The sequence below is a fragment of the Cupressus sempervirens genome, chromosome 5, assembly GCF_028749045.1.
Source record: "Cupressus sempervirens isolate cs-2001-9-10 chromosome 5, ASM2874904v1, whole genome shotgun sequence".
NCBI classification, from domain to species: domain Eukaryota; kingdom Viridiplantae; phylum Streptophyta; class Pinopsida; order Cupressales; family Cupressaceae; genus Cupressus; species Cupressus sempervirens.
The window spans coordinates 974,968,395-974,994,254 of NC_143122.1; the positions used below are offsets into that span (position 1 = coordinate 974,968,395).

General features: G+C 37.7%; 1 pseudogene; it reads right to left on the minus strand.

The window, feature by feature from the left end:
* Positions 1-23,581: 23,581 nt before the first annotated feature.
* Positions 23,582-25,860, minus strand: part of LOC149559203 (cyclin-L1-1-like) — a 135,452-nt pseudogene continuing 133,173 nt past the window's right edge.

Here is a 25,860-nt window from a genome sequence, read left to right on the forward strand (position 1 = left end):
CTCTACGGACTAATGTTTTCTTCTTTTGTAGGTAAAAATGGCATTCTCAACTTGTCGAGATCATAACTTTTGACTCGGGCCTCAGAATTCAGAATTGCTTACACCATTGGAAAGAAGAACTAAAGATCTAATTTCAAATCTGTAAAATGATGAGCCTTCAATTTCCCAATTTTAGGGACTGGCAAAGGTTCCAACTTGAAATTTTGAGCGAAAGACCTCCAAAAAGGTCATTTAAAAATGCCTAGAAAATTTGTGAAAAAATATGAAAAGTTGCAAACATTTGATCATCTTGGATAATTTGGATCACATGGTTTCTCATCGAGAAGGATTGGATAGGTGGAGAGAAGATAAAGGTCAAAGATACAAAGGTTGAGCAAATAAAGCAAATCAGGTTCCTCATCTTATGCAACTTTTAATGACAAGATTCAATGCAGGTGCCTTGAGATTTTTGATTGAAGAAGTAGAGGGAGTGTAAGTTTATGAAAGTAATTGGCTATAAAGAGGGTGTAAATCATCAGAAAGGGGCATGGAGTGTATACAAAAAGTGATCTAAAACCTTATTTGAGCAAAACCCAGAAACTATTTTCAAAATTGAGAACTTTGCTTTTTTGGCAAATTGAGCTCCGCAACTCTGTAGGTACGTAGGTTTGCAGCTCCACAGGTATGTAGCTCCATAGGTTCATAGGTACACAGGTCCGTAGCTCCACAGGTATGTAGGTCCACAGGTCTGCATTTTCATGTAGCTCTACAATTTAGAGGTGCACCGACAATTGACTGCCAATTCCAAAAATAACACTTTCCATCCATTGGAAATGCATTTTGATGGCAAGTGAAGGGCCAAGTTCTATTTTTGGTGTCTTCATGCACTTCTACTTCAACTAATGGCTCCCTCCTACTTTCTCTCTCATGCTTTCATTATTTTTGACATGTAAAGGGCTCATGCATCCAATTAATGAATAAAATATGGATGGAGTCCCTCTAAGCACCAGTTAGATTACCAGTTTGTATATATTTAGTTTGTTTTAATGTTTCAAAAGAATTTTATTGCATTAAGATATCTCTCACTCTCAGCACAAATTGAGGAGACAATTTCTTATAAATACCCCATTGTAAAATGAAAAAAGGGCCACCATTATTATGCAATAAAATTATGCTTTTGGTGCTAGCATTGAGAGTGTAGTTATTCTTGCTTGGATGTGTCATCTTTTTATGGATTTTATTCATGATATTGTGATTGAGCCAAAGGTTTATTGCATTGTTTCTGGTTGTGCGATCTTTTAGTTCTAGTTTTTGCTACAAATATATGAATTTTGTTGATGTAACAAGCTTGAGAAGAGATCACCTAATTGTGTCTACATAGCTTTTGTCTCACATGAGTGCACTTTTTATGGCCTTGTGATTTGATGAAGAGTGAAACATCATTCGATTTGTTAAAGATTCTCACCGACAATTGCATCAGTGGATTCTAGGAAGCGCTACTCCTATTTTCATTGGTTTCCTACCAATTTTTTCAAAGCTTTAACTCGCAGCGTGTTGTGTTGTGTAGCTTATGTTCGTTTAGGAATTTCAATTTCAAGTTATTTGCTTTCAATTTTGTTATTTGCTTTGGTAACCCCCCTGTTAGAATAGGACCTCATAGTAGTTGCATTGTTAGAGTTGCATTCATTGAAAAATAGAAAATATAAAAATATTGTTCCTTTGGTGTGATATTTTTGAGACAGCAAATAGATTTTATTTGATTCCAAGGTAAAAGAGTTTTTGGAACCAGAAAAGGCCTCCTCATGAACATTCACATTTATCTTCTACTGAGTGGATTTTGGTATGTTGCAAGACAAACACTGAACCTTGGAGTGGATCCTTAAAAAGATTCGCTTTTCAAGAGAGGAATTACACTACGGATTCCTATCGTTGACCTCTTGCAAAATGAAAGTCCAACACTACCTAATTGATATATTATATCTATTTGATTGATGAAGAAGATTTGAGAAGTTGCTCATAACAATAGCACCTAGAGGAAAGGTTGAGTTATGAAAAGGGAGTTACAATGGGCATTTGATTTGAAAGACTTTGATCAAGAAAATTTATTTTTTTTATGTCAAGTAATGCTACTATCAACTAAGCTACAATTAGTGCTGATAAACTCTAGTGTTAACCAAGCATCAACCTCGACTGAGTGAGATAGTTGATGTCAAGCCAAAAAGCTTTAAAATGACCAAGTAATTCAATGATGAATGAGTGTCATAATTTAGAGATTACTAAGTGATAGTATGAACATGAATTCAAGTAAATCATGAGATCAAGCTAGCACATGTTATTTCTTGGGAGATGTAAACTACATTGAAGATAATATTGATGAGCTGGATGATTAAATTCAAGGTAAGAATTAGGTAAATACTTAACAGACAAATTCTAGAGAATTTTCTAGATGAAGATCAAGAGTATAGATAGATACAATGAATCGAGTTGAACCTAATCATAAACCCTAAGATCTATAGTGGTTGTTGAAAATAGTAAAGTATGAATTACCTATTTAAAGATCTATTTAGAGCTGAACAAATGGTTATGTGTTTGTATGTGTGAGTGTGTATATAAAGAGAGGCATACAAAGAAAGTTTGATTAGAAATTCATAAGTGTGAGTGAATATGGAGCTAACTAAGAAATCTTATAGAGATGACATTGATGTTAATAAGTAAATCTAAGAAGTCTTAAGTGTTGTTGAGAAGAGTGGACCGATTGCTTGAAGAGTTTCTAAGAAAATTGAGATCAAAGATGATGATGGAAGGATTATTAGTAAGTCATCACAAGAACCAAACAAAGATTGAAACTTTCAAAAGTGAGTTGTAATCACATAGATCAAAACCCATTGTTTTTCTTTCTAGTCATTATAAGTATTTTTTATTGAAATTCTTTTAATAGAGGTTGACCTAATGGTCATTTGGAAGACTTAACTATCTCTCTAAATCCTTTAACTAGGTGATACTCTAAATGAAATGATCAAATTCCTTTGATGAGTCCACTCATAATAGGAAGATTAAATCCTTTAACAAGGTTGCATTTAACTGTGTTTTGTAACCTCTAACAGAGTTGGCTCCTAATAGAGCTAACTTCGAAATAGTGAAAAAGAGTGAATTGTTGCTAGTGGTTATTCCCAAATTAGGTTTCCACATAAAAATAATAGTGTCAAATATATGATGAATTTTTTATGTCTAACATTTGATAATGTTTTCATTATGCAAAGCAAGTTATGTTTAAGTACTATTTTTAGTAGAGACTAAGCAACAAGGGGATTAGCAGAATAGTGAGTGTTTTTTTAATTGTTCTAGTGGTACATAAGGACCTTGAGTAAATAATTCACCCTCCCATTATTCTAAACATTTCTAACGCTTTGGATAATTCTACAACACTTGTCGCTTCTATATCTAAAAGTTTATTTTTATGTGCATGTGCACTGAAGACATTTTATCCCTACTTGAGCTACTAGTAGATGGTGAGTATTCATCATCATTTGACATAGGCTCACATGCATATCTTAATTTTTTCCTTTGTTTCTTTCCCCTTTCTATCTCTTTAGGTCCTTATCTATAGCTTCTTTCATGGGTCCAAGAAGCTCTTCCCACTCTTTTACATTAACTAAATGAGCTTTGTCTCTTAATCCTAAGTAGTTTGTTAATTTAGTTGCATTCTTAATAGAAATCATAACAGAATTCTCTATGTCTAGTTTTCTTTTTGATCACTACAATATTTTCTTCTCAACTAAACATTTTGTAATCAGTTGATATCGGATTATAGTTTTCTCTTGGCCAATCCTTTAAGCTCTTGATTAAGCCTATAGATGCAAACAGGGTTGAAATCTAGATATGAAGGAAGAATATTATTAGATCTGTAAATTGTGACCTTGTATGACCCCTTAAGGAATACTTGATAGTTTTAATGTATCCTAAGGGATCATATAGTGTCATAAGGGGTTAGCTAATGTCCCTTTTGAGAATTTCTAGGACCCCTTATGAACCCTTTTTACAAATTGTAGCCATCAAGTCTACCTTAAGTGGACCTAATATACTTCCACCAAATCTGGATTTTAACCCTTTTGTGGATCTACAAGATCAATCATATTCTTAAAGGATTGGCCAAGAGAAAACTATGACTTATATCAAGTTATTACAAAATGTTTAGTTGAGCAGAAAATATTACAACGATCAATAAGAAAATTGAATATGGAGAATCTAGGTATAAATTCTATGAAGAATGAAACTATTAACAAACTACTCATGATTAAGATACAAAGCCCACTTGGTTAATGGGAAAGAGTGGGAAGAGTTTCTTGGACCCATGATAAAGTTTACATATAAGAATCTAAAGAGCTAGGTAGGGGAATACAACAAAGAAAAGGAATAAGATATGCATGTGACCCTATGTTAGATGATGATGATGATGATGATGACAATGATGATGAATACTCACCATCTACTAGTAGTTCAAGTAGTGATAGAAGGTCCTCAAGGGACATGTACTAAAAAACAAAAATTTAAGGGATCTTAAGGGGTCCTAATGTCCCTTTTGACACACTAGGACCCCTCATGACCCCTTTTGATACATTACAAACAACATGTCTTTGGAAACAATTATATTTTTAATGGATGAGATGCATCCATTGGATATACAATAACATGAAAAAGTAGGTGCACTAAAACAAAAATTATGAATGATCTTATAAAAATATATAGGAGGGATGACAAAATATAAAGAATTTTGGTTGTCAAAAACCATATCAGACCCAACTTTATTCAAAAAAATTATTTTTATCTTGACTTGATACCTATGTCCATCTCTAGGCAGTTTTTTCTTATTCTTTCTCTTGCCATTCTAAAGTATTTTATCAATTAGGATTCATTGGTTGTATAGAATCTTCATGAGAAATCCAAAAGAAATTTGTATTTCATAGAAATAACCTCATTTAGAGAAAACTAGCACTAATGACAAAACTACATACCCATTAACATGTAGAGTCATAACTACACACATAAAACCAAATACTTATACATACATTTGTTACAATGAAAACAAGCTCATGTATACAAGTGACAAAATAATTGCAACATATAAAATTAAGAGTATTGTATAGGATAATGATGGTTTTATTTCTATGCCCTCCAAATCCAGTGGTTATGGCATATTAGTTGGCTCTAATCCTTCAAGAGATTGTTGACATTGAAAAGACCTAGTTAACATTCACCTTGGTTTCACTTAACACATGATATTCATGTGATCTTATGTTAAATTATGATTATAAATACTCACCATCTACTAGTAGCTTAAGTAGTGGTAGGTCTTAAATGTACATGTACATAGAAATAACATTTGAAGGGATATTGTGGGATCATGATGGGTCCTAATGTCCTTCTTGACACACTAGGACCCCCCATGACCCCTTTTGACACATTAGCACCAATAAGTCCCTTGAAGCACTTATATTTTTTAATAGAGGAGATACACCTATTAGATCTACAATAAATTTATATCTAGAGAGAGAGAGAGAGAGAGAGAGAGAGAGAGAGAGAGAGAAGAATGATAGGGGTAAGGAAGGAGAGAGAAAAAATGGGGGGTGGGGTTACAAGGGGAGTGGGAGAGGTAGATATTGTGTGTGAGAGAGATATAATAGAAGGGGAAAACTTATGATGAAGATGACACTTCCAACTACTAGAATATCATGGACAAATTATGATGAAGATGGCACTAGATACTACTAGACTATCATGAAAAACTTGTGTTCAAGATGGAACCTCCAACTACTATACATGGAAAACTTGTGATGAAGATGGCACCTCCAACTACTAGTTTGTTATGGAAAACTTGTGATTAATATGACACCTGCAAATACTAGACTATCATGGAAAAGTTGTGATGAAGATGGGACCTCCAACTACTAGACTATCATAGAAAACTTGTGATGAAGATGGCACTTGCAACTACTAGACTATCATGGAAACATTGTAATGACAATGGGACCTTCAAGTAATAGACTATCATGGAAAAATTGTGATGAAGATAACACCTCTAACTAGTGGACTATCATGGAAAACTTGTGATGAGGATGGCACCTCCAACTACTATAATGTCATAGAGTTTTTTTTTTCTATTATTTCAAATTGGGAGAGAGGGAGGGAGAGAGAGAGAGAGAGAGAGAGAGAGAGAGAGAGAGAGAGAGAGAGAGAGAGAGAGAGAGAGAGAGAGAGAGAAACTAATTGGGTTACCTCCACAATTATATACATACATTCACCAAAGCTCTTATCAAAATATTTCATTGTTTCAATATCTAGAGTAAATTGGCTATCAATCCCAAGCATCAATTTTTCTTCCATCTTGGCAAGAGCTCCAATAATTTGTGTGGTCATTCGAGAAGAATATTTTTGTAGATCTCCTTTTTTGTAATGGTAATGTACCATTTTCTCAATTTTAGACCCTTCTTCCTCCTATTCTTGACATACAAACAAAAACACATCATTCAATTTTCTTACATGATAAAAATTTAGCACTTTAATCATATATACTATTCACCATTAATTAATCTAATCTACTACATCTATGAGAGATCAAACATTTATAGCACATGTACACTGTGATTTGGTAACCTAGAAACCTTCCAAATAGAAAGTAAAACTGGGGTGGGGATGATACCCACAAAACTTCGTTACTATGCTATGAAGTTAGCCTATTAAGGCTTACATTGACCACTTCTAGTGATCTACCCTATTAGGAGCAAAAAGGACTGTTAGTTCCACCTTGTTAGAGGATTTACAAACATACAATGAAGTATGCACTCTATTAGGAGATTTATACAAAAATTGTTAAGTCTACCCTATTAAAGGATTTACAAAATTGATTCACTTGTTAGGGTGACATAGTGGATCTACTTACAACTTGATTGCTAATTAGATCCTTGAAGTATAGATCACCTCTTGTGACTAATGAATCTTTACTGCTCCTTTTAGACCTTGCTAAATACTCTACTCTGCTACTAATTCACTTTCATTTTTCTCAAAGCATTACATGTCTATCTTGATACTCTCATGCATACATTGTAAATGATATAATACATTACATTTATACCATTCCAATAATTACAATTGCAAGGTCGGCCAAATAGTAGAAAACTTAGGTTCTTCACACTAACTTGGTAACCTTTTGATACTCAACATCTGCTGCATTACTTAGAATCGTCATGCACTCAGTAGAAGTAGAAGCTTGGTCCATACTAATCACACAACATAGCTTGGAACTTGGTAACCATTGGAGACTCGGTAGATATAGTATCACTTGGTAAAAATTGAATCCTTCATTTACCTTTCTTTCACTTGGTAAACACTACACTTTCATTATTGGGTAAACATTGGACTTCCATCACTCGACAAACACTATGAAGCTCGGTGAACACTATATGCTTGTTAGATATTTCTGGGTGGCACACCCACTTGGTAGCTTCATGAATGCTCAGAATAAATTTCTTGACTGCACACTCACTTGGTAGCTTTAGGAATGCTTGGTGTGACCTACATAAGTGATGAACCTACAAGGTAACCACTGAATGCTCTGTATACATTGAGATGCTCGGTGTAAACTATGAAGCTCGATGAGTGCAAGAAACTGAGTGCTAAGCTCAGTAGCTATACTAATATAGATAAGTGTTGTCACTAATGGCAATAATAACTTAATGCCAACAATCTCCCCCTTTGGCATTAGTGACAAAAACAATTATAAGCCAAAACATATGTACATAACCTGACTCAATGAATTTTGGTTTTTCAAAATTGATCTTTGTAGAACTGCTGCATATACATTTCTATATATCTTCTTGATGACTTATAATGTATATATAAAGATTCTTATGTACACATGCTAACTCTATTGAGTGCTAACTCCCCCTTTCACTTATAGTGATAACTCTCCTCACTTATTATGTTGAATCTCTCCCCCTTTTTGACAATAATGCCAAAGGACTACATATATAGTTTATATGACTACACCAAAGTGAGATAGAAAATCTTGATGTACCTTAAGGATGGTGGCAAAAGTATTATCCCAAGTTAGTTGCAAAATTTGATAGGTGGAGAGAGAAATTTGAACTTCTTCAAATAATTGGATCATGTGATCAGCCACTAAGAAGTTCTAATCTTGGACCAATGTTTTGCAATGAGTAATATGTCTCTGCATTGTGTCCATGATAGAAAGGATCATTTTCTAGATGTCTATGAGTGTAGACCAAATCCTTGCTTCCTCTCTCAATAGTTTTACCTATACATCTGCCAAATATCTGATTTTGGTGTGATGGGAGGTTATGGAGGAGGAGTCCACCTTTAACTTGGATGCACTTGATTGTATATCAATGTCAATCTTATTTAGCTTATCCTTTATTTCTTTAGTAAAATTAGAAAAATCACAAAGTTTGGGAAAAAATGAAGCTAGATTATTAAAAGAATTTTCAAAATTACCCAAAAATGTTGACAATTCAACTTTCTTGATTGCTATCTTTTGAGCAATATGCTCTAGCATCTTATTATCAAATTTTCTTTCAGCATTTTCAATTAGTTTCTCTTGTCTGGAAGAATCTTCATTAAATTTTCGTACTACCTCTTCCAACTGAATCAAAATATGTTGAGTAGAATCTACTTCAACACTTATAGCATCTGTAATTATATCCTTTCCATTCTCAATTATTCTATATTCCTTATCCCTTTCTGATCTTAACTATTTCTATGTAGCTTTCATCTCTATGAGTTGACTGGCTAACCTCATCTCTTCAATGGTAGCATTGTCATAGTCAATCTTTGGAATCACTATTTCTATGTCTAAGTCAATATCTTCTCCAATTTCCTTTCTAGTGATCATAATTGTTAATGGATGCTTTTGTTTGACTTCTGTGATGACTGGTTTGACCTTAGGAATAGATAAAATAGTGGAGATAGAAGGGCTACTAGTGAAAAATGGGATAGGATTCAAGGATTGAATACCAATAGAAGTACTAACCACATCAAAAATTGAAACACTTCCCAAAAATGGTATCATACTCAGTAAAGTACCCATAGCAGTATCTGAATTGATTGGAGTCAAAGTGGATATAGATAATGCTGATGAGAACAAAACTATAGAACTTACTAGAATCAATGGACTAGATAAAATTATAGAACTTACTGTTACACTCACTAATGGTGAAGGAGCTAAGGAGTTTGACTTGGTAGTTGAAGAAGTGATAGATAGCTCAGTAGATGAAGTGCTTGGAACATATATTTTAGATACCTAGAGCTGGGAGGTGGCTGGTGAAGATTAAGCTGTGGTAGTGATTGTTGTGCTCAAAATTTCACTTTCAGAAGTTGTCTCCATAGTAGATTTAACTATCTTTGGTGGAAAGTGAGGAAGGGATGTAATAACTTCTGCTAGAATTTTTACTGGATCTTCTTCATCTGTTTCTTCCTCAAGTGCTTCTTCCTCTTTTTCTTCCATTAGTGCATGCAACTCTCCTAGAGTAACTGTGATGGATGGAGTGCTATCAAAATCATCATTGTCACTACTATCATCATCCTTGATTTCAACAAGATCATCATTGGGCTTTTGCAGATGATAGATGTTCTTCCACATGTTTTTTGCATCTCTTACAACATGTTCAATGTCCTTAATTAAAATCAAACATATGTGAAATCTAATCATCATTTTACCTTCATTATTCTTCATTGCTACCTTTATTTTCACTTTAGTAAGACTTGGTAGAAGATTCTTCAGGGATTGCTCATATATGTCCTTGGCCATTTGGGTGGCTAACTCTCATCTTGGTTGCAATCTCTCCAATAGCTCTTTGGAGATTTGAGGGGAAAGCTAGTCTATGGAGTATTTCCATTTTCCCATCTTATTGAGTACTAGTTCCTCAATCTGCATTTTCTCTTCATCAGTCCTTGTTTCAAATTTCAATGCCTTAAAATTTTTGAAGTCAGCTCCCTCTTCCAATTGTTTTAGCCTTTCCTCAAATGTGAGTGAAGGCCTGACAAGTATAGTTTCTTGCTTGCCTTGTCTAGTTCTTCTAGAGAATACTGTAGTAGGTTGCTTCTTAGGTTTGGTGATAATCACCTTCCCTTTATTCTTTGGTGGTTCCTTTTCTTTTTTAGATTCAAGTTCTTCAAGTTCTTCTCCTTCTTCTTCTTCATCCTCACCTTTTCCTTTAGTAAGCATAAGAGGGCCGGTTACAGTTTTCAACTTTGCTATCTTTCTCTTGCCTTTGCTTATAGCCTGGGGTAGCTTGATTTCAAGCTCAATTTCAATCTTAGCTTCATCATAAGTGCCAAAGGTAGGACGCTTAAGATCTACAAGCCCATTTACCAATGCTTCAATAATGTTCCTGGCTTCATCAATATTCACCTCATAAGGAAGAGGTTTCACCCATGCAACTCGGGGTCTGACTACTTGAATGTATACTCTATCATAATAAACCATGAAGCATACATCATCTTTGTAATCTTCAACCAGTTTTGGTGGAATTCAAAACCTATTATTCTTTCTTTCCTTAAAATCTTCAAAATAATTATCCATAACCTTCTCAAAGTTTTCACCCATGTTAGCAATAAACTCATTAATCTAATATAAAATTGGAATATCTTTTCTCCATACAACTGAGCCTTTTGATGGAAAGAATTTTTGAATTTAGAAAAATAAAAAAATTAATAGGGAACCAAATTTGCAAGGATTATTCTTTGAAGTCCTTATGCTATCCATATTCTTGTTCAATTGTTTCAACAGCAATTCTGACAGGTCAAATTCAAGATTTTTCTTCACAATTTTGAATGCCAAATAAATAGCCTCATAGGGCACACTGTTCAAACAACTAGAGCTATAAATTTTGTGGGCAATGATGTGAATGCCAAACCTTAATTCAACATTAGATACAATGCTGACCTTCAAACCTCTACCATCCCATTCAACTAGGGTTTTCTTTTGTAACTCCTCCTGATCTAGGGTTTTGGTAGTTTTCGCTTTACTTAGCATGGGGAAACTGGTAATCTTATGAATCATCTTCTTGGTGATTAACATTGGCTGCTCTAACCATAGTTGCCCATTGTGAACATGACTGAGTATGTACCTGATCCACTTAATTTGGAAACTTCTTGGCATATGCGAGATATGGGTTACCCCTTTGGTCTCTAGATGCTTATGCTCAAGTTTCAAAGAGCCATCAATACTCATTTCTCCTAGGGCATTGTCCATCTCTAGGTTTCCAATCTCTTGAATAGAACATTTGAAATGTGTATGAATGTCATTTATGAGAGGTACCTTTGGTGGAGTTACGATTGAGCTCCATTGGGGTCGAGTGATTTTGTAATTACTGGAACTAGCTTGAAATTCGGTGCCTTCCACACCACACCTTTAACTAGCATTTCTAAATTTCTTTTTTCCTTGGTGCTACTACTACTCCTGGATGCCATCACTACTCAGTAGATGTAAGAAAATTTTGAACAAATTCTCCACTTGAAAATTGCTTGAAATTTTCTTTGGAATTGCTGGAAATTTTTTAGCTCTATAATCGTGGTGAAGAATGAAATCAAATTCTGCCTTTTTGACAAATTTTTTGCCATAAATGCTTTGTATGAAGGTAGCTAAGATGACATAGTGCTTGATAGGTTATCATTCACTTTCTTGGTAGGTGCTTATAACTCAGTGATCAAACATAACTTTAGTTACTCCCAACCTAGCTCAGTTGAGTCTATGACTAACCTTGCTTGGCATGACCTGATTTCTTGTGACCCTTTGTATTTGAAATACTAGATCATTTACTTTCTTTCATTTTGGAACTACTTGAGATATCACTAGAAGATGTAGTTCCATATCTTTTTTTATGGATCTTAACTAGAGATGGTGGAGTCACTTACTTCTTGAGTGACATTGCCATCATTTGAACTATCTTTCTCGGTAGATTTAGGAATCCACTGTTGCCTCATCTACTTCTGAATGCTATCAACTTTAGCTTTCTTTTCATCTTCAACTCTTCCTATTCATGTAGTTTCTAGCTATATGACCAAGTTCTATTCATGTATAGCATCTTATAGTAGTGTCCTTCTTCCTTAGGTGATGTCTTGCACAGTTTATACCAATATGTCCATATTCTCCACAATAATGACATCTGCACCAGGTATTGTAGTTCCATCCAAATATTTCTTGAACAAGTTGTTTAGCTAGATTGAATGATTTTGATCTAAATTGGAATGCCTTGTGACCATGCTTCTTGAATTTGTGACAATTTCCTTCAAATTTTGGTTTCTCCTTGCATTCATTAGCTTTATGACCATGATGACTGCAATTGTAGCATTTACCATTGAATTTACTTTTTCCATTGTTCCAACACTTGTTTGATGTGTGACCTAAATTACCACAGTGATTACAAGTAGGTCTCTAATTCCTTTGGGCACCTTGTTTGGAGGTTTCAACTTCTTCCGTACAACCAAGACCAGCTTTACCTTTTTGTCTATGAAGATTATGCTCACTTTGTTGATTTAATTGAGTCATGTCTGCTTGATATTTCATTATCCATTCATTGACTTGCTTTTTAGTGATTAAGTCATTTTCCAAACTTTCATTGATTTGTCTTTCAAATCTTAAGTTGCCTTGTAAGCTTTCATTGATTTTTCTTTCAATAATTAAATCATTCCTCAGGCTTTCATTTTCAGATCTCAGATTCATAATTTCTTCATTTGCATTAGATAGTTGATCTATAAGATCTTCATGCTGAAGGGATTGATTATTTCTTGTCTCTAAGTCTTCATTTTCCTTGTTTCTATGTTCCAAAACTTCACATAGCCTGATTGATTAGATTTTTTGTTCTCTTTTAAGATTTCTTACTTCTTCCTGCAGAGAGCCATTCTTTGCTAGGAGTTCCTCGATTGCCTCATTAGCTTCATCTAAACTGCTTGATGGTAAAAGGTCTTCAATCTTTTCTTCAACATACTAATGGTCATTGTTGTCGCTTAGGTTTGCACCCTTGTCCAACGCCTATGCACGAGGACAACCTAGTGAAACATGGAAACAACCTCCAAGCTGTGGGACTTGAACTGCGAGGTTGAGTCTCCGGAGAAGGTCGGCTTCCTCTTACTATCAGGGTGCACCTAACTACTCTCAAAAGGAAAAGGGGAAGAAGGAGATGCAGAAAAAAACTCTACCCTACCTAAACTATGAAGGTGATGCACCAAAATAGAGTGTTCAGACCCATTTCTGCTCATATATGCACTATTGAACCAGAATGAAACAAAGGATATATACATATAGGCTTTTTTTGATCTAATAACCTCATGTAGATCAAGAAACCAAACTGAATAACACAAGGAAAGAGGAATCTCACTTATATATTATCCAGTAGGCAAAAATAGATACAATATGCAGGTTACAGATCTCGACAATACACCAATGAGAGGCAAAAGGGATGCACATACACATCAATGGCTGAAGGAGATAAAACAGAGAATCATTCAATTCAAAGGCATAGGGAATGTTACACTAAGAGTTGCAGAGGAATATCAGAGAAATCAGAAAGAGTCAATCTTTGGAAAAGATTACAAAATTGCCTTTATAGTTCAGGCATAACTGATGGAAATGATTATGCATTAACTGCTCAACTACTGCCATTGAACTCCAAAATATTTGATCAAAGATCACACTTGAGCATGGTTCTGAAGTACAAAATCAGATATTTGACTGAAGGAATGCCTCGAGTAGACAAAAGCGGTGCCAATGAATGATCCTGACATAGTAGATGGATCAGCTGAGATGGTGGAGTGTTTCCCTATGCCTTGCATTCATTTCTGGTAGGTCAAAATTGATCACAAAGATTAGATCGCAAGATAACCTTGATCATCTTTTCTTCCTGGTTCATGAATCAATAGGGTTGAAGCAAGTCAAATAGGCTATACGAGCCAGCTGGGTCATGCGGGCCAATCACCTTTCTTCGTTCTGCCACTTGGGGAAGTCTTTCATGGTTGACCTTCTGTCATCAAACTAACCATGCCACCCTTGTAGATATTAATATTAACTGTGACAATTACATTAACCGCCAGCCACCAACTATCCTTTCTGACCGGGCCAATAAGACACATGTCAACAAGGCGTTGTGTCACCAACATAAACCTCAAGCGACTTACCCATAGTGAGGTGGCAATGACCATCGATCAGCGTAGATCCGACGATCATGAAGACTCGTCATACTCCACGCTGTCCTTACCCTAGGCCCATCATATTTGGCACCACTTCTGCAACTGCTGTCGTATCTAACTGACACCTGGCAACACCTCAGCGATCGCACCCTGGCGAGACCTAGCCCCACTGACATGTGGTGACCTGTCGTTACGTCGCTATGATAAAGATTGCACATCTTCACTATGGAGACATGGCGATAGTCATTGATCTTCTCTAATCTAATTGTCATGAAGACACACCTTCCTATGATCTTCCCCCCTCATAATTTGCTGGGCCCATGGTACATGTGGCACTTCCCTATTGGTCCATCGATCATTTAATCCCTACTACACTGGCGGCATGAAATACGGTCCCACTAGGACATGTGGCGCCCTGTCGCTATGTCGCCGATGTTATCACTCGAGCGGTTTCTAACGGCGAGATAGTGCCAGCTGTAGATCTCTGCAGATCTGATGATCATGAAGACTTGTCTCTTGACTGTGCTGGCTGAACTAAAGATCTGGCACACGTGGCTCCCTCTAACTTGCTGCTGTGACACCGGACTCTACCAACTGGGTAGATGAAGAACCTGAAGTAACCCAACTGCTTGCCTAAAACTTTGCCGCTATCTTCTTCGACTTGCCAAACCTTGCCGCTAAACATGCTGACTCACCATCGTCGGCACACCTTTTTCGATGGGCACTATGTCGCCATGGGAATTTCTCGGTCAATGCGTGATAGAGACATAGAACCTACGGTGCCGCAAAACATTTCTGACCTGTGATAAAAAATTTTTGACCCACACCATCCTCTGCCTTGCAAGCTGGACCCATTGAACATGTGTCAACCAGTCGCTATGTCGCCATCGTAACCCTCACACAACTTCATCCTAGCAAGATGGCGACAACCATTGATCGGCCTTGATCTGATGGCGGAGAACTTGCGAGGTGCAAAAATATCATAAGGTTCGAAACTTAGGTAATTTTGATATCTTCGTGAGTATTAAAATATTAGTAATCGGGGAGGTGACCTTTGGGCGGGGTAACATTCAAATTTTGAAATTTGGCGGGGCAAACAAAATGTGGTAACATTTTGGTGACTCATAGGGGGCATGAGCCTACTCAATGCATAAGACTAGTGCCTGTAAACAATCCATTGGGCTATGGAGTCAAAAATGGGTCTGAAAGGTACAAGTCTGAGAACTGCAAAACCCTAACCCCTCTACAAGGAATCAAAACATAAAAAACCCTAGATCTGCCTTTGTAACTAAACAAAACAAAAACTTCCTCTGCAACCTGAGACTATCAAAACCTCGGAAGCTGGAAACTCAAAAGGAGAACCCTGTGCATGCACACTTCTTGAAAGGTAGGAAATAACAGAAAAGGAACTAGACTAACTATGTAGATGGATTCACAATCTTCATCAGAAGCAAGCTTTAAGATAAATCCCGTTGACTGGGATGGGCAGAACTTCACCGTTGGGTCTGCTCAGTTGGAATGCATTAGCCTGTTTGCAACTGGCAATTAGGTAAGGGCCACTCCACAATGCATCAAACTTAGAATGTCTTCCTGGTTTTTCCCTATTAGCATCCCATTTCATAACTAGATCCGCCTCTTTGAAAGTCCTGTCCTTGGCCCTCCTATCAAAATTCCTTTTCACCTGTTGCTGATGCAACTCCAGGGTCTTCATAGCTTTATCTGTTTTTTTCTCTAGCTCCATCAGCTTTGCCATTCTTACTGACATGGCACTATCTTCAATCAATTCTAGCTGATGAGCCAACTCCAAGGAAGGGAATTCTAGTGAAATTGGGAGTCTAGCCTCCCTACCATATACCAGCACAAAAGATGAATTCCCAATACATCTCTTGGGTGTTATCCTATCAGCCCGCAGAGCAGTCCTTAATTTCTTATGCCAGACCCTCTGATTGTCTTCTATTGTCCTCTTCATGATTCTGATCAGATTCTTGTTGGAAGACTCAGCCAAACCATTGCCCTAGGGATAATAATTGGATGATGTGCTTAGGTAGATATTGTGATTCATTGCCCGTGCACAAATCTGGGTTCCAACAAAAGATTTAGCATTATCTGAGATGATAGTAGAAGGAGCACCAAACCTAGACACAATCCCATCAAGGAATTCAATAACTGATGGTTCTATGGCATCCTTCAAGGCAACTGCTTCTATCCACCTAGTGAAATAATCAGTAGCATCCAAAATCCATTTATGACCTGCACTAGATGGAGGATTAATAAGGCCTATAAAATCCAACCCCCACTGGGTAAAGGGTTGATCCACCTAAATAGGATGAAGGGGGAGAGCTACAAGCCTTTGTTTGCCTAAAAAGAAAGCACATTTCTCACATTTTCTCACATACCTATAACAATCATGGAACAGAGATGGCCAATAATAACCAGCCCTCATGATCTTCATGGCAATTGTTCTTACAAAGGAATGGCCACCATCAAGGCCATCATGAAGTTCTTTAATCATCCATTCAGCTTGGTCCTCTTCAATGCATCTCAATAGGGTCCCATTAAAATCCCTCTTGAATAGGATACCATCAACTACAACATAGGGAATGGAATGCAATCTATATTGTCTTCTTTTAGCTCTATCCAATCCCTAAGGGTATCCATCCCCTGATAAGAAGCTCTTCATATTATTTATCCAGCTCTTTGGGCCGTTAACATTTCCTTCCTCTTGCTGCTTTGTTAATACCATAGCAGCCTCTTCATCAGAATCCTGACCTGATAACATTTCTTTGCACAATCCTCTCCCTCTTACCAGCTTGGTAATCTGAATATCAACATCATATTCCATTACCCTAGTGATCCATCTAGCTCTCTTTTCACTGATATCCTTGCTTAATAGAAAATCTTTTACACTGGCATGGGGCACCAACAAATGGATCCTATTGTGGGATAAGAGGTGCTTGAATTTCTTCAAGGCTCCGATGACTGCAAGGGCTTGCTTCTCAACAAAGCTATACTTATCTTCATATTCTTTGAGCCCTTCACTAAAGAAAGCTATGGGCTGCTCCTCATCCTTGCCATTTGTCTGAGTCAAGACAAAAAAGATACTCGACTCACCACCTAAAGTGTAGAGGATGAAATCTTTCTCAAAATTTGGGTTCATGAGATTAGGGGTTGAGGCTATGGCTGTCTTGATCTCTTCAAAACTCTCCTTCCCCTCCTTGGTCCATGAGAAAACCATGTCTTTCTTAAGAATTGATGTAAGAGGTTTCACCATGGTAGCAAGATTAGGGATAAACCTTCTCACAAAGTTTATTCTACCATGGAAACTTTCCAGCCCCTTCTTGTGTTTAGGAAGAGGAAGGGCAAGTATTGCCTTTGTTCTTTCTAGATCAATGGTCAGACCATCCTTAGATACAATGTGTCCCAATAATTTTCCTTGGCTTGTAGCAAAGACACACTTGGCTGGGTTGAGGGAAACCCCAAACTCTCTACATCTTAGAAATACCTGCCTTAGATGATCAAAATGATCTTCTACATCTTTTGAATATATAGTTATATCATCAAGGTATACTAAGACAAACTTATCAATTAATTTTTTGAAGGCCATCTCCATTGCCTTATGAAATATGGCACCTGCATTTGTTAGTCCAAATGGCATCTTGTAGTAAGCATAGGTGCCTCATTTTGTAGTAAATGTTGTCTTATGTCTATCAAATTCTTTAACCAGCACTTGGTTGTAACCAGAGAATCCATCAAGAAAAGAGAATCTCCTTGACCCACTGACCTTGGATAGAATTTTCTCCATGGAAGGGAGAGGATGGTGATCTTTAAGAGAAGCCTGATTAAGATCCCTAAAGTCCACACACAATATGATCTCCCCATTCTTCTTCCTTACAGGGACAAGGTTAGCTACCCATGATGAGTGTTTGATAGGAAATATTATATTGGCCTCTATCAACTTGGATAATTCTTTTCTCATTAGGGGCTCAATCTTAGGATTCATTGGTCTCTATTTTTGCCTTACTGGTTTGGCCTTATCAACTAGATCTATGGTATGCTGAAACAAACTAGGGTCAAACCCTTTTAAGTCATCATATGTCCAAGCAAATACATCATTAAATTCTTGACATAAATGAATGAAGTTTTCTTGCTCAGTTTCAGAACATACCTTCCCCATATTCAGAGATTTTCAATTAGCAATTGTAACTGGGGCATAATCATCCTTTTCTGCAGCTAGATTTATTCCTTTGCCTCTTGTTTGATCATCAGGATTAAAAACACTCTCCAAAGTAATGAGACCCTTGGGAAACTTGTTAGAACTAAGGTGAATGATCTAATCACCATATTGATCTTGCAGCCTTGACTGGTTTATATCTAAGAATTCTGCCTCATTCTGCAAGAAACTCACAATCTGCTCATCAGAGTCAAACACTTGCCAATGAGTGTTGTTGTCAGGGATGGTAGGCCTCACTACCACCCTAATTTGTTGCTTCTTCTCCTCCTCAAGATTCCTTGGTACATCATAAGCTGCACCCACCACTGCAAGTCTATCAGCATGTTTATTTTCTTTCCTAGGAATGCTCTGAATATTAAATGCATTGAAACCCTCAAGCAAATCCTAGACTCTGTGTTTGTAAGACTTGAGCAGGCCATTTTTGGTGATATTTTGGCCTCTCACCTGATTCACTACCAAGTCACTATCTCCATATACTTTCAAGGCTTGGATTCCCCTCTTTTGGGCAAGTAAGAGACCTTGAATCAAGGATTCATACTCGGCCACATTATTGGTGCAATTGAATTGGAGCCTGAAGGAGAAGTAGTATCTTATTTGTGTAGGGGAAACCAACATAACACCGGCCCCTGATCCATTTCTATTCCTTGAGCCATCAAAGTACATATTCCATATTTCATTTATATCATCATTAGTCCCAACAAGATCAGGAGCTTGAGCCTCTTTCTCTATTATGTAATGTGTGCTAAGGCCTGTCTCAAGAATTTCTGACATAGGCTCAAACTAATATGAATTTTCCCACTCATCCAAGAAGAAATTAGGAATCTCTGCTATGGAAGTGACAGGCTCATTTACTATGTCATTTTTGTCCATCTCTAGAATAGGGAAATTCATATTGATGAAGTTGGGGGTGTAAGATTCAGTGTGATGAAGGGCTTGAGGTTCTGCTCTAATTGAGGCATTGGCTCCACATCTAGTCTTAAATGACATATATGACCAGTCAGCAAATATGAATCCACCAATCTAAGCAGTGAAGTCTCTTGAAAGACAGATGGCAAAATAGGGCTTGACTTCAACAACAGATATATCTTGAATCACAATGCAACTAGGGCATGCATGTAGGGCCATCTCCACATTCCTAAGGATACCTATGGTTTTGATAGTACTACCATCTATTTGTAACACATCTCTAACAATGGACTCATATTTCATCCCTAAAGCATCAACAACACACCTAGGCATTACTGAGCTACTAGCCCCTGAATTTATCATGCGATTGTGGACTAATTTGCCTCCTATAATCAGGGAAACATAGAATGGGGGAGGTCTAACCCTTTTATTTGTCTCCACATCCCCTACTAGTTGTACTAGACTTGTGGCATTCTCCATGATAGATGGCTGATCCTTGAGTTCAATCTTCTCTAATTCTTGCTGCAGCATCCTCTTCTGCATTGGTATGGTAGCAACAACATCCCACATAGAGACATTCACATTGGTTTTCTTCATTTGCTCTACCACACTAAAAGGTGCATTAGGAACTTTGGTAGAAATTTTGGGAGCTGCACTTATAAGAGGTTGAGGTGGGGCAACATAAGGACCACCTGCATCTTTCTCTCTTGGATCTTGCTTTTGCTGTTGTGAAGTACTTGCTTGTTCATTTGCTGCTTGTATATGAGGGGTAGCACTCGAAGTTGAGGCCTTCTTAGGAGAAAGGGGGGCAGCATGTTCCATAGCTCTCTTCCTACTTCTTGTGTTATGAGCAATGGAATCTTGGTTTACATTACAATGCTCCCCATCCTGATGATTCATGAAAGAGCAATCATCACGTCCTTGAATATATGATGCCTCCTTGGGATGATCCTCCTTGTATGATTGCTTTGCTGTAGGTTCTTGGACAGTTAGGGCCATATAAGATTCTACCTTCTGGCACATGCAATAGGTATAAGAATAGTTGCAAGAAGGACATAAATCTTGATCTTGGACCAAGTTATTTTGAGGGACTATAGCTCTGTTTTGATTTGAGCTTGAAGCAGAAGTATGACTATTTTGCCTACCCTAATCAAAGGAGCTATTCCACTAATTAGGAAGCCTACCACCACTTGGAGCTTGATATTGCAGTTGGGGAGGCTTGCCACTTTGAGCTTGCTGCCTTTATAAGGCCACCACCTTGTTACTCATCTTTTGTATCATAGAGAGACTATCCTCTAATCTCTTCCCCTGGTCCTTCAACTCCCTCCCCTGCTCTTGCAATTTCTTATCTAGGGTCTTCTCTCTTTTATCTGTATTCAGCACTAGACCTTGATGCATTTCTTTGAGCTCATCTATCCCATTTGATGATGTAGAAGATCAAGGTACTAGAGTAAGGGTTTGTGATGTAGAAGTTGTAGGAAGAGGGGCCATTGCTAGTTGGTGATTAGGAACATCAGGAAAGAAAGGCATAGGGGGCCTTGGAGCCAATTTTCCTCCTTCTATTAGGATATTCTCAACTTTTATGGCTATCTCATAAGCATTATGCAAGGTATCCCCTCCCATAGTTTGGATTGTAGTGGCAATATCACTATTAAAAGCTCTAAGGTAATGCAAGAAGGCATTACCAGGGGTAGATTTCACTGCAGTAGGTATTCTATCCCATGTCTTTTGGAATCTATAATTAAAATCAGTCATACACTCATGGGGGGCTCTTTTTATTGTAGTCAACTGCTCTAATAGTGACAGATGGTCACTTCTATCCTCAAGATGTTTGCATAATCCTGCTCCTAGTTCATCCCAATTAGTTATAGAACCATGAGCTAAGCCCCTATACCACTATAATGCTTTTCCTTTTAAAGATGAGGCTAGAAGTATGATAGCAACATCATCCTCTGTAATACCATGAATATTACAGACATTTGCTACTTCTTGGATATGCTCTAAAGGGGAGATAGAAGTCTCACCAGTAAAATCAGGTATGCTTTTTAGTGCAGATACTGGTATATCATGTATTTGGGCTAACAACAGAGGACTTCCACCATTAAAGGTGGCAAAAGCATGAACTCTTGGCTGTGCCATGTAAACAAGTGTTCTATTGATGAGCATTGATGGCAATCTAGGCTGAGTTCGTGCAGTAAGAGGAGTAGAGACGGACCTTATAGGTATATTAACTATTTTTTCACCCCTAACTGGTGATAGTGAAATTCTAGTCCTCCTTCTTCTAGGATTTGAAAGGGAAAGCTCTTGCTATTGAAATTTACCTCTAGAAGACGCCCTTGTTTCAGCTGTGGGCATGAATCACTGTAACTTTGGCCTGGAACCAGGTTTGTTGATGTTCAGAGTCGCCAAGTACTTTGAAGGACCAACCTCTTGAAGGCTTGAATACTGAAGCCAGCACTACCTCTTCAGCATTAATCTCTAAAATTCTTCCTTCTTTGACACCAGTAGACTTTAAATCTTCAATAGGATTGTCCCACTGGGTGTGCCAAAAACTGTTGTCACTTAGGTTTGCACCCTTGTCCAAGGCCTATGCGCGAGGACAACCTAGTGAAACATGGAAACAACTTCCAAGCTGTGGGACTTGAACTGCAAGGTTGAGTCTCCGGAGAAGGTCGGCTTCATCTTACTATCAGGGCGCACCTAACTACTCTCGAAAGGAAAAGGGGAAGAAGGAGATGCAGAAAACAACTCTACCCTACCTAAACTATGAAGGTGATGCACCAAAATAGAGTGTTCAGACCCATTTCTGCCCATATATGCACTATTGAACTAGAATGAAACTAAGGATATATACATACAGGCTTGTTTTGATCTAATAACCTCATGTAGATCAAGAAACCAAACTAAATAACACAAAGAAAGAGGAATCTCACTTATATATTATCCAGTAGGCAAAAATAGATACAGTATGTAGGTTATAGATCTCGACAATACACCAATGAGAGGCAAAAGGGATGCACATACACATCAATGGCTGAAGGAGATAAAATAGAGAATCATTCAATTCAAAGGCACAGGGAATGTTACACTGAGAGTTGCAGAGCAATATCAGAGAAATCAGAAAGAGTTGACCTTTGGAAAAGATTACAAAATTGCCTTTATAGTTTAGGCATAATTGAGGGAAATGATTCTGCATTAACTGCTCAACTACTGCCATTGAACTAAAAAATATCTAATCAAAGATCACACTTGAGCATGGTTTTGAAGTACAAAATTAGATATTCGACTAAAGGAATGCCTCGAGTAGACAAAAGCAGCGCTAATGAATGATCTTGACACAGTAGATGGATCGACTGAGATGGTGGAGTGTTTCCCTATGCCTTGCATTCATTTCTGGTAGGTCAAAATTGATCGCGAAGATCAAATTGCAAGATAACCCTGATCATCTTTGCTTCCTAGTTCATGAATCAACAGGGTTGAAGCAAGTCAAACAGGCTATACGAGCTAGCTAGGTCATGCGGGCCAATCACCTTTCTTTGTTCCACCACCTGGGGAAGTCTTTCGTGGTTGACCTTCCATCATCGAACTAACCACACCACCCTTGCAGATATTAATATTAACTGTGACGATTACATTAACCACTAGCCACCGGCCATCCTTTCTAACTAGGCCAACGAGACACGTGTCAACAAGGCGTTGTGTCGCCAACATAAACCTCGAGTGACTTACCCATAGCGAGGTGGCAATGACCATTGATCGGCCTAGATCCGACGATCATGAAGACTCGTCATACTCCACGCTGTCCTTAACCCGTGCCCATCATATTTGGTGCCACTTCTGCAACTATTGTCATATCCAACTGACACCTGGCAACACCTCAGCAACCGCACCCTGGCGAGACCTAGCCCCACTGACACGTGGCGACCTGTCGCTACGTCGCTATGGTAAAGATCGCAAATCTTCACCATGGTGACATGGCGACAGTCATTGATTTTCTCTAATCTAACGGTCATGAAGACCCACCTTCCTGTGATCTTCCCCCCTCATAATTCGCTGGGCTCGCGGTACATGTGGCACTTCCCTGTTGGTCCATCGGTCATTTAATCCCTACTATGCTGACATCATGAAATATGGTCCCACCAGGACATGTGGCGCCCTGTCGCTACGTCGCCAATGTTATCTCTTGAGCAGTTTTTAATGGTGAGATAGCGCCAGCCGTAGATCTCTACAGATCTGACAATCATGAAGACTCATCTCTTGACTGTGCTAGTTGAACTGAAGATTTGGTGCACATGGCTCCCTCTGATTTGCCACCGTGACACCGGACCCTGCCAACTGGGCAGATGAAGAACTTGACGTAACCCAACCACTTGCCTGAAACCTTGCCGCTATCTTGTTCAGCCTGCCAAACCTTACTACCGAACATGTTGACTCACTGTCGTCAGCACACCTTTTCCGACAGGTGCTATGTCGCCATGGGAATTTCTTGATCAATGTGTGATAGCGACATAGCGCCTACGACACCACAGAACATTTTTGACCCACAATAAAACTTTTTTGACCCGCTCCATCCTCTACCCTGCATGCTAGACCCACCGGACACACGTCGACCAGTCACTATGTCACCATCGTAACCCTCGCACAACTTCATCCTAGCAAGATGGCAATGACCATTGATCAGCCTTGATCTGATGGCGGAAAACTTGCGAGGCTCAAAAATATCATAAGGTTCGAAACTTAGGTAATTTTGATATCTTTGTGGGTATTAAAATATTAGTAATCGGGGAGGTGACCGTTGGGCGGGGTAACATTCAAATTTTGAAATTTGGTGGGGCAAACAAAATGTGGTAACAGTCATTCATTTGTCTTGCAAGTTCCTTCCTTCTCTTTAGGGATTGAGAAAGATGCTCATTTTCTTTTTTGAGTTGACCCATGGCCATTTCCAGATCTAGCTTTTCATTTTCAATAGCTTTGTCAAGTCTGAATATCTCCATTGTCCTTGATCTTTGCTCAAGCTGTCAAACTTGATCCTGAGAACCACAAAAGCTCTGATACCAATTGTTGGAAATATTCAAGATATTACATGTTATTGAGAGGGGAGGGGTGAATCAGTAACCTCAAAACTTTTAAATAGTTTAGCACTTTAACCATATATACTATTCACCATTCATTCATCTAATCTAATACATATATGAGAGATCAAAAATTTATAACACATGTACAGAGTGATTTGGTAACTTAGAAACCTTCCAAATAGAAAGTAAAATTGGAGAAAGGATGATACCCACAAAAATTCATTACTACAATATGAAGTTAGCATGTTAAGGCTTACATTGACCACTTCTGATGATCTGCCCTATTAGGAGCACAAAGGACTGCTAGGTCCACCTTGTTAGAGGATTTACAAACATATAGTGAAGTATACAATCTATTAGGAGATTTATACAAAGAATGTTAAGTCTACCCTATTAAAGGATTTACAAAACTGATTCACCTATTAGGATGAAATAGTGGATCTACTTACAACTTGATTTCTAATTAGATCCTTGAAGTATAGATCACCTCTTGTGATTGGTGAATCTTTACTACTCCTTGTAGACCTTGTTGAATACTCTGCTCTGCTGCTGATTCACTTTTATTCTTCTCAAAGCATTACATGTCTATCTTGATACTCTCATGCATAAATTGTAAATGATATAATACATTACATATATACCATTCCAATAATTACAAATGCAAGGTTGGCCAAAATACAAGTGAATAAAATATTACTGAGTCGGCCAAATAGTAGAAAACTTGGGTTCTTCATGCTGACTTGGTAACCTTCTGATACTTGGCATTGTCATGCACTTGATAGAAGTAGAAGCTCAATCCATACTAATCACACAACATAGCTTGGAACTCGGTAACCATTGGATACTTGCTAGATATAGTATCACTCGGTAAAAATTGAATCCTTTGTTTACCTTGCTTTCACTAGGTAAACACTACACTTTCATTACTTAGTAAACATTGAACTTCCATCACTTGGTAAACACTATGAAGCTTGGTGAACACTGTATGTTTGATAGATACTGTTGGGCTGCACACCCACTTGGTAGGTTCATGAATGCTCAGTATGAACTGCTTGATTGCACACTCACTCAATAGCTTTAGGAATACTTGGTATGAACTAATTAAGTGATGAACCTACAAGGTAACCACTTAATGCTCAGTATACACTGAGATGCTCAGTGTAAACTATAAAGCTTGGTGAGTGTAAGAAACTGAGTGCTGACCTCGGTAGCTATATTGATCTAGATAAGTGTTGTCACTAGTGGCAATAATAACTTAATGCCAACAGGTAATAGGCATTTTAATCTATGCAAAGGTTTAGGTTGATGTTTTCCCTCCATTTTCTATTGTTATAGACATTTTTTCATCTTCTAAGATCAATTCTTATCTTTGACTTCATTAGGTTTACAAATCGCTTACCGAGTATCTCTAAAATTACCACCATAATCTCACACATTTTCTTACCTTTCTAACCATTTTTTTTTTTCAAT